This window comes from Xyrauchen texanus, chromosome 41 (assembly GCF_025860055.1).
Source record: "Xyrauchen texanus isolate HMW12.3.18 chromosome 41, RBS_HiC_50CHRs, whole genome shotgun sequence".
Classification (NCBI taxonomy): domain Eukaryota; kingdom Metazoa; phylum Chordata; class Actinopteri; order Cypriniformes; family Catostomidae; genus Xyrauchen; species Xyrauchen texanus.
The window spans coordinates 32,300,067-32,310,636 of NC_068316.1; positions in this window are offsets into that span (position 1 = coordinate 32,300,067).

The window sequence follows — 10,570 nt, forward strand, 5'->3', positions numbered from 1 at the left end:
CTTGGGCACTCAGCTCTAAATGATTCCCTATATAGAATGAACAAACATGAGTCTGGGAATTGTAGATTACAGAAACTGTAGAGCATACTAATAGATTGTAGTGCTAATGAAAATGAAAGAGTATTTCTGGAAGAAATAAGAGAAATGGAGATAGGAAATCTTACACTTAAAACACTGCTGCATAATGGCTTGAATCATCAGAAAATGTATACTGCATTAATGAGATACGTAAGAAAGGTAGAACTGGGATTTAGAAGGTGGGTACTACTGGCATTCCATCATTGGGCCACACTCCAGCCCAGTAGGTGGCGGGAATGCACCTATCGTTTGTTTAGTAACCGCCATTAAATGCCAAAAGAACAAGAAGCAAATGGCAAGCTACAGTGAATAAAAATTGTTATATTTAGTTTTTTTCTCATCAAAAATCGATTAGATCGCTTGAGAAGACATTAATTTAACCACTGGATTCTTGTGGATTACTTTTCCTGCTTGAATGTGCTTTCTGGAGCTTCAAAGTTTTGGTCACCATTCACTGGCATTGTATGGACCTACAGAGCTGAAATATTCTTCTAAAAATCTTTGTTGTGTTCTGCAAAAGAAAGAAAGTCAAACTTCACGTCTGTCATGGCATGAGGGTGAGTAAATAATGAGAGAATTGATGAATCATGATGAAAACACTCCTGATCACATAATTATAATAAATGTATTATATAATTTTATAATTTAATATTATATTAAAAAAGGTTAATTTGACTCCAGTAAAACTTCAATAGCACAAATATACTTGGTCCGCAGATAATTTTTCTCATGAATACAATGTTTGACCTAAAGTGTGAAAGCGATGAGGAAGAAATGGAGGGAGAGGAGCCCATGTTAACAACACAAATATCCAGGTGTGCAAACAATTCATCTGTAGATTTGGAGGAGCTAGAGAAGTGAATTGAATACTATAAGGCAAACAGTATGTTCTATGAGCGGTTTTAAAATGTGGTTACGTGAAAAAGAGATAACCATTGACCTGAAATCTGCCGAAACGTCAGAGTTAAGCCCAGTACTGCGGGGATTATACGGCTCCTTTCGGACAAGCAAGGGTGAACTGTATGGTGTCAGCAACTATATTGGTCTTTGAGCTGAACTGTACCGCTTCATCAATGAACCTCCCCTGATTCAAGAGTGGAATCTGATGATGGACGCTGAATTCATGCCCGCAACAATGTTTTTAAAGGAGTTGTCAAACAGATCCGACACTCAGGTAGGGGTAAAACAACACACTTTCCCCAATCTCTGCTGAAGACCAGCACATACTGAAACACTCACCTGCAACCCCAAAGGGTAATTAAACCAAATCTTGTATGACATTCAACTACATTTTGGACACGGTCAAGTAGGGCAACCGACACCTGCAACCAGACTCGTTTGATCTGAATCAAGACTTAACCGGATGAAAATATTTTACAATGACGTTCAACGAGGAGGCAAACAATCCAATTAAAATGGCCAGGAAAAATCGGAAGGGTGCTAATATGATTCAAGAGTCTGGAAACCCGTTGTGTCCAGTCGCCTCTTTGGAGGAATATCTTCGCAAAATCCCTTCTGATGCAAAAGCGCTCTATCTGCAGCCCAAAATAGGAGACATATCCAGCTGCAGAGCCGCAGCACCACCAGTTTCAGAACCCCAGCGCCAGAACCTGAAGTGAGGGGCGGAGTTATTGACAATGAGACAAGCATGGCGGAGAGCATGGAGAGTTGTGTAACGTTGTCTAACGTTTTTGACATCATGTTGTGAAAAATTATCGCATATATTAAGTTCAGCCTTTATCTGCTAAATATTTAATTTGTGCATAACTTTATCATCTTAATGAAGCTTGAATATGTTGTCATACTTTATTGTATTAAAAAAAAAATCTACGGATGGTTCGATACATTTTTGCGTGTTGTAAATGAGCCTTGTGGTGACGTTTTGAAGACATCTTGTGAAGGTGTTAAAGTGTTTGTTCCACGTTCCTCTGTTATATGTATTGTTTGTAAGTTAATGTTACCTTATAGTTGAGGGTTTTTTTTACGTTGAGATTATTGTGTGGTACTTTCATCTCTTATAGAGACATTTCGAATGAATGAAGACCACAAGGAAAAGGCCTGCAACAATCTCCTGGAACAGTCAGAAGCTTCCAGAGAGCCCTTTCTATTTCATTTTGTGTTCAGGGATGACATGGAGTTATTTTAGCAAGAATGTAAGGACAAAATGGGCCTGAGAGTGAATTCCTCATTTGATACATTTTAAGTTTAATTTATACAGGATTGTCATGATAAAATGGGCCTAGGGGTGAATTGGTCATTTGTTGTATATATTTTTATTGTTTCTTTTAAAATTATGCTGAATTTTCTCTCTTTTTTAGTTTTTTGACATGTTTTATTTTACACAAAGAAAAATGCATGCTGCACATGTTCTTGTGAAATAAAGTATATTTTATATAAAATGCCCATAAGTTTCAAGCATTTTTTTCACCATCATGATCAGGAAGAAACTCTCATAATACAATGAAACGGATAACTATATACAATTATATTACACAAGATCAATGTTTTAAAATGCTTATTGTACTGTACCTTAATGTATCATTATAACATACGTATAAAGTATGATGTTTCGTTTGTAATAAAAGCAAAGTACTCTCCAAAACGTTAGGTGGCGCTACTCGGTTTCGAACGTAAGCTCCGCCCCTCACTTCAGGTTCTGGCGCTGGGGTTCTGAAACTGGTGGTGTAGCCTACTCTCCGAAACGTTAGGTGGCGCTACTCGGTTTAGAACGTAAGCTCCGCCCCTCACTTCAGGTTCTGGCGCTGGGGTTCTGAAACTGGTGGTGCTGCGGGTCTGCAGCTGGATGCTATTGCAAAATAGAGGTCTCTTGTCACCGATGACATCTGGTATACAGCTGTTCCTTTAGGAGCAAATCTCTTACCCCAAATGCTGCCCAACAAATGCAAAGAGGACGGGACGTGATCGATCTACACTTACCACAGTATGAGAGTGACTGCGATTCAAAGACAAGGTTCAAAGACTGATCCAGTGCTGCAGACGACGGGAATCATGCTATTGAGTTGGAACAGGTGTGTTAACCAGTTAGTTTAGTGTATATTGGGCTAAAAGCTTTCAGATTTTTAAAAACATATTTTCTCATTCTCTTAACTCTTGTGGACACAAGCTCTTAACTCTTGTGGACACAACTGGACACAAGCTGGGGTCTGATCAGCCACAGCTGGGTCGCCTGGATGAGGGTGTATGATGTTGAGAGACCCGAAACACCCAATGATTCCAGGAACATCACTGAAGATGTGTCCAGTAGCATCAGTAGATGTATTTGCACAGCTTTAACCTGATCTAATCAGTGACAACCAGGAAAGACTGGTTGACAACCACGAAAAGTGTGGTGACTACCGGAGAGTCGGTGACAGCTCGGAGAGACGGCAACCGGGGCAGAACGGGCTGGCAACCCAATCTGTGTCTTCTGTGAGGGGGACTCCCACAACAAGCTACGATGAACCTAATGGAAAAATACCCCCAGGGATGCCCGAGAGGGGGGGAGGATGAGCACCCCAACTGGACGGACACAACGGCATTAGAACAAGGCAACGGAGAAACGACTACGAGACAGCAGTGTACATGTGGCAAAATCTGTAAGAACAAGCGAGGCCTAAAGATCCACCAAGGGAGGATGAAGTGTCTGGTGGGGACAGGACCAACACAACGCACAGGTGTTCAACCTGGTGAGACGCAGGAGGAACCGGGCCCGGAGTCACCCCACAGTGCCCGGAACCTCCAAGTGTTGCAAATGACTCCAACTAGCATCAAGTCTGAGAGGAGGCGGATCAAGTGGCCAGCAGCTAACATGACCTCACTGTGGAACCAGTTTGACATTGATGTCGACCAGATTCTGGAGACCACCATCAGGGGAGACGTCAACAGGAAACTGCAAGCCATGACAACGATTATCATCAGCATTGCATATGAACGGTTCGGAGAAGAGGTGAAAAAAGGAGGCTCCAAAGGATCTCACTCAAATAACCAACGTGAGGAGAGAATCCATAACATCAGACAGGAGATGAAGATCCTGAAGCGGCAGTACAGGCAGGCAGGAAAGGAGGAGCGAATTGGCTTGGCACAGCTGATGAGCATCCTACGAAAAAAGATCAGGATCCTCCGTCGGGCAGAGTGGCACCGAAGGCGCCGCCGCCAAAGAGCCCGAAAGCGAGCTGCATTCATTGCCAACCCCTTTAAGTTCAATAAGGAGCTGCTAGGGCAGAAGCGTAGCGGCCAGCTGATCTGCTCTCAGGAGGAGATTGAGCATCACCTGAAGGAAACATACAGCGACCCAGCAAGAGAGCAAGAGTTGGGGGAGTGCAGCACTCTGATAGATCCTCCTGGGCCAAGTGTGCAGTTCAACATGCCAGAGTTGCAGCTAAAGGAGGTTCGAGAGGTTGTCGAGAAAGCGCGAGCAAGCTCTGCTCCAGGACCAAGCGGTACTTTATACAAAGTGTACAAGAACTGTCCTAAACTCCTGCTGCGCCTGTGGAAAATCCTGCGTGTCATCTGGAGGAGGGGCAGGATTCCTGAACAGTGGAGAGTTGCCGAAGGGGTCTGGATTCCGAAGGAGGAGAACTCCAAGAAGATAGACCAGTTCCGCATCATCTCCCTGTTGTGTATTGAAGCTAAGATCTTCTTCAGTGCTGTCTCTAACCAGCTGAGCACCTTCCTCTCAAAGAACAGGTTTATTGATACATCAGTTCAGAAGGGTGGAATAGCAGGAATGTCTGGATGTTTGGAACACACAGGAGTGGTAACACAGCTCATCAGAGAGGCCAGAGAGAACAAGGGCAATCTGTCAGTGCTGTGGCTCGATATGGCAAATGCTTATGGCTCAATACCACACGAGTTGGTGCAGCTCACTCTGACAAAATATCACGTCCCCAGCAGAGTCAGAGACCTCATCGCTGACTATTACAACAATTTCAGGATGAGAACCTCTTCAGGAGCAGTGACATCAGGCTGGCACAAGGTCGAGATCGGAATCATCACGGGTTGTACCATCTCCATTATTCTGTTCTCCCTGGCCATGAATATGCTCACAAAGTCTGCTGAACCAGAGTGCAGAGGGCCAAAGACGAAGTCAGCTCAACGTCAGCTACCGATCAGAGCATTTATGGACGACCTCACGGTCACCACAGAATCAGTTCCAGGCTGCCGGTGGATTATAAAGGGTCTCGAAAAGCTAATGGAGTGGGCACGGATGCATTTTAAACCAGCCAAGTCAAGATCGATGGTGCTGAGAAGAGGAAAGGTGGATGAGAAATCCCGGTTTAGTGTTGCAGGTGTAATAATCCCGACCATCACTGAGAAGCCTGTCAAGAGCTTAGGCAAGGTGTTTGACAGCACCCTGAGGGACTTTGCATCAATCCAGTCAACCTGCATTGAGCTGGACATGTGGCTGAAGTCAGTGGACCGGTCTGGATTGCCAGGGAAGTTTAAAGCTTGGCTATACCAGCATGGCATTCTTCCCAGGATCCTGTGGCCACTACTCGTCTACGAAGTGCCAATCTCAACTGTGGAAACCCTAGAGAGGAAGGTCAGCAGCCACCTCAGAAGATGGCTGGGGCTTCCAAAAAGTCTAAGTAGCATCGCACTTTACGGGCACCGCAACAAACTGCAACTGCCGCTCAAGTCCTTGGAGGAGGAGTTCAAGGTAACAAGAGCTAGGGAAGTGTTGATATACAGAGACTCAAGTGATCCAAAGGTGGCAACGGCTGGGGTTGAAGTGAGGACTGGTCGGAAGTGGAAGGCTGAGGAGGCTGTTCGACAAGCAGAGGCAAGATTACACCACAAAAGACTGGTGGGGGTGGTTACAAGAGGCAGGGCTGGACTGGGTTCCTTTTCAACTCCCCACATTGACACCACCAAAGGGAAGGAAAGGCGCTGCCTTGTCCAGGAGGAGGTGAGAGCAGTGGTCGAGGAGGAGAGAACCTGCAGGACAGTAGGAATGAGGCAACAGGGCGCCTGGACACGATGGGAGAACGCGATCGAGAGGAAGGTGACATGGGCGGAGCTGTGGAAGGCAGAGCCACATCGGATCAAGTTTCTTATCCAGGCAGTATACGATGTGCTTCCCAGCCCATCAAACCTTCACATATGGGGCAAAGTGGAGTCTCCAGCATGCCCACTGTGCTCCAAGCGTGGAACCCTAGAGCACATTCTGAGTTGCTGCTCAAAGGCACTGGGAGAGGGAAGGTACAGGTGGAGGCATGACCAGGTACTGAAGGCCATTGCTGAAGCCATTGCTACAGGAGTCGAGTGGGCAAAGCGCCCCGCCCCTCCAAACAAGCCATCACCTTCGTCAGAGCTGGAGAGCAGCCAAAACCAGCCGCAAATACATCTGCAGGCATCCTGGCCACTGCGAGGGACTGGCAGCTGTTGGTGGACTTGGAGCGGCAACTCAAGTTCCCCAACCACGTTGTGACCACCTCCTTAAGACCAGATGTCGTTCTCTTGTCTGAGTCCACCAAACAAGTGGTTCTGTTGGAGCTTACAGTCCCTTGGGAAGATCGCTTGGAGGAGGCCTTTGAGAGGAAGCTTACCAAGTACGAAGGACTAGTCAGCGAGTGTCGACAAGCCGGATGGAGAGCAAGGTGTCTTCCAATAGAGGTAGGATGCAGGGGCTTTATAGCCCGATCCCTGTCCAGAGCCTTTAGTCTGTTAGGCATTGATGGAGTGCGGAGGAGAAGAGCCATCCGCAATACCACTGAAGCGGCAGAGAAAGCCTCAAGATGGCTATGGCTCAAGAGAGGAGATCCATGGGGGCAGGGTAGCTAGATTTGCCAACTGGAGACAAGCTGGGGTCTGATCAGCCACAGCTGGGTCGCCTGGATGAGGGTGTATGATGTTGAGAGACCCGAAACACCCAATGATTCCAGGAACATCACTGAAGATGTGTCCAGTAGCATCAGTAGATGTATTTGCACAGTGCAATGTGCACTGTTCGTAGACCAAATTTGACCTAAAACGAATTAAAAATAATAATTAAAATAAATAAATCACGAAATGTTGGCTGATAACACTAACTTCAATAAAGTAAAATTACTAAAGTTGTACGTTTTTGGCTATGATGGCTATTAATATCTAAATGCTATTTAGATATTATCTACCTTTACATTTTTCAATTACACCATTCATTTGCAAATGCAAACAAGCAAATTTCTATTCATTTATCAACAGTAAAAACCTAGACTTCTATAAGTAGAAACATTAAGAAAATATGAGAATGTGTCATGTATTGGGGGACAGATTGCTGCCAAAATTGACATGGAATGACAAGTATAACCAGTAGATGGCAGCAGAGATCCAATAATTCATCTCTGGTTGTAACCAGATGTGTGTGTGTGTCTGTCTTAAAAGGAAATCATATATCCCTATTTTATTATTTGTTGTATATATTTGATGTAAAATATGTATACATGACTAAAGGTGTGAAGCACACATGCACCTTAAGAAATATGTCAATTTGCATGACTAAATTGATCTCCGACCATCTCCACATCTCAAGCTCTGAAGAGCATGCGATGATTAACTGCGTCTGAACCGGACTTGAAGCACTGTGATGACTGCTGCGTTTGCGGACGTTCTTGCTAAACTCCAGCAAAAAATAAATCAAAAAGTGGATAAAAAGCGAATGCAAAGTGCTCCGGTCTCACTTTAATTTAACAGTTGTGTAATGACAAACGTTGTTGGTTCATACATGCAGTGTTAATGTCACGCTATAACACAGAGGAGCCCTGTGTCACGGCCAAGATGATAGAATGTAGAAACACAGAATTTCAAAGGTCTGTCTTCATGTGAAATAAGGATTCGCGTGTTTCTTCGGAGTACCTTAAAATAAGAATGTTGGAGGCCTAATAGTTATTCTGGTTGGATAGGTTCAAACAACAACAGTGTACAGTAAATGCAAACTGGACCAAGACTAAAGTTGACCAAAAAGAGAGATATTTTAAGTCATCTGAAATAATTATATTTACATGCATAAGTTTTTAAAGCCTTAGAGGAAATATTTGTTTGACAATTAATCCGTATCAGCCATACTTAATAAACTTGCTTGTGTACTGCATTGTGTATGAGTCTCACCCCTTCATTTCTGTCTGTGTGTGTTCTGCATTGTGGCTGAATTATAGATTTTATTTGCCAAATAATAAAAAAAAAGCTCTGCGTTATAGTCTCACCATTATAGTCTCTCCATATGACTGCAAACAACATGCGTCTTTTTTTTAGTTTTTTTTGTTATGGGGTCATAAACTCATCAAATCTAAATCTTGTATGCATGTGTCTTCAGATGGAAAACGTAGGAAATGTATAAAGGTTTTTAGTCACCTCCTGAGACCCGGGCAATAATGCTGTGTGCATTTTCAAAACAATTTCATTGTACAACAAATAATTTTCCAAATAATATCCTCATAGGGGGACTGTAGGATTTTTTTTGGAAAATTGGAAAATTTTCTTTCTCTGCATTGCTACAAGGAATAGCCAGTGCTGTAGCATTTGATAATCAGAAATGAACTTAATCCTGTAACAAAGTAATGGTCAACATAGTCCAATGGCTGCCAACTAGGGGTTGGGCGACATGTGTATATACTGTATATCAATCAATCAATCAATCAATCAATCAATCAATTTTATTTATATATAGCACACTTAAAACAACCAAAGTTGACCAAGGTGCTTCACAGGTTAAATACAACAACATGACACTACTCACACAATAAAAGTACATCAATATTACATTTGTAATATACAGTATACGATATGTAGTGATATTAAAATTAAAGTTACCAGGAAAATAACAGACTTAACTCGAAGGAAATGCCAAAGAAAATAGATGTGTTTTTAACAATGATTTAAAACATTCGAGAGTTGGGCAGGTTCTGATATGGACTGGAAGTTTGTTCCACAGGTTAGGGGCAGCTACACTAAAGGCTCGATCACCTCTGGTTTTTAGTCTGCTTCTAGGTACATCCAGGAGGAGGAGATTGGAGGATCTCAGCGCTCTAGCTGGAGTAAACATGAAGAAGCTCCGTTAAATAAAATGGAGCCAATCCATTTAAAAGTAAAAATAAATCACAAGTTAAAAGTAAAAGTTTATATATATATATATATATATATAAAATCAACCTTACCAAAATTCTAAATGATTACACATTTCAGTCTGATATGTTAAGCAATATTTTAAGAACTCAAGATCTTCTCAAAGCAATGCAACAAAGAAAATAATACATAAAGTTAAAAAAAATCCAACAAAAATAAACACTTGCAGAAAAAACAAACAAACATGATTTAATTAATGCAGCATACATCTTTTGACTTTCATAATATTCTTTTGTGTGTGTTACTCTTGCAGATGAAGGCAGACGTGGAGACAGGATCTAATCGCAGTGCAACTTTATTAACAGGGAGAAAACTTAAACAGACAAAACCAAAACAAAGGAAATACCCGCAATGGGGAAATAAACCAAAAACACGGAAAACATACACGAGGAGTTTTAACAACTAGGATAAACATATAAAGACCAAGGAAACAGGCGTCCACAAACATCAACGATAGACAAGGGAATGGAGAACAAACAGGATTATATATACAGACACACTAATGACTAAACGACATACAGGTGAGAACAATGAAGTGCATGGGCAGTGATGAAGGCAAGGAACTCTGGGAAATGTAGTGCATGATAATAGACAAGTGAAACACGGGACAGACAACAAGGGATCGTGACATAACCCCCCCTCAAAAGGACCGGATTCCAGACGGTCCTAAGAAACAAAAAAATAGCAAAAATAAACAAATGTTCAAGGAGAGAGGGGCTAGAAAAGGGGGAAAACGGACAGACCAAAGGGGGCACAAGGGACACAGAGACAGACCAAGGAGGCACAAGGGACACAGAGACAGACCAAGGAGGCACAAGGGGCAATTAGGCAGTCCATGGGGGCACAAGGAGCAATTAGACAGTCCACGGGGGCACAAGGGGCGGACAGGCAGACCAGGGAGGCCGAGAGGGCCGACAGGCAGTCCATGGGGGTATGAGAAGGGGAACGGGTCAGGTGGCCTGGGGGGCGACCACCAGGTAGGGATAGGTTTAGGTGGTCTGGGAGGCGTCGACCGGGCAGGGACAGGTTTAGGAGGCCTAGGAGGTGGAGTGGCCACTGGGGGAGCTGGTGGATCCAAGGAGGACTTCTGAGGCGGAGCAGTCGAAGACTTGGGTGGCGGCGCCGTGGAAGGCTTAGGCTGTGCCGAGGGAGGCTTCGGAGGCGGAGCCGAGGGAGGCTTCGGAGGCGGAACCGGCGGAGGCTTTGGAGGCAGAACCGGGAGAGGCTTGGTAGACTCCGGAGGCGGAGCCGTGGTAGGCGAAGCCTTGGGAAGCTCAGGGGGCGGGGCCGTGGGAGGCTCAGGAGGCAGAGCAGAGGGAGGCGGAGCTGAGGGAGGCTCTGGAGGCTCAGGAGGCGGAGCTGTGGGAGACCCAGGAGGCGGAGCCGAGGG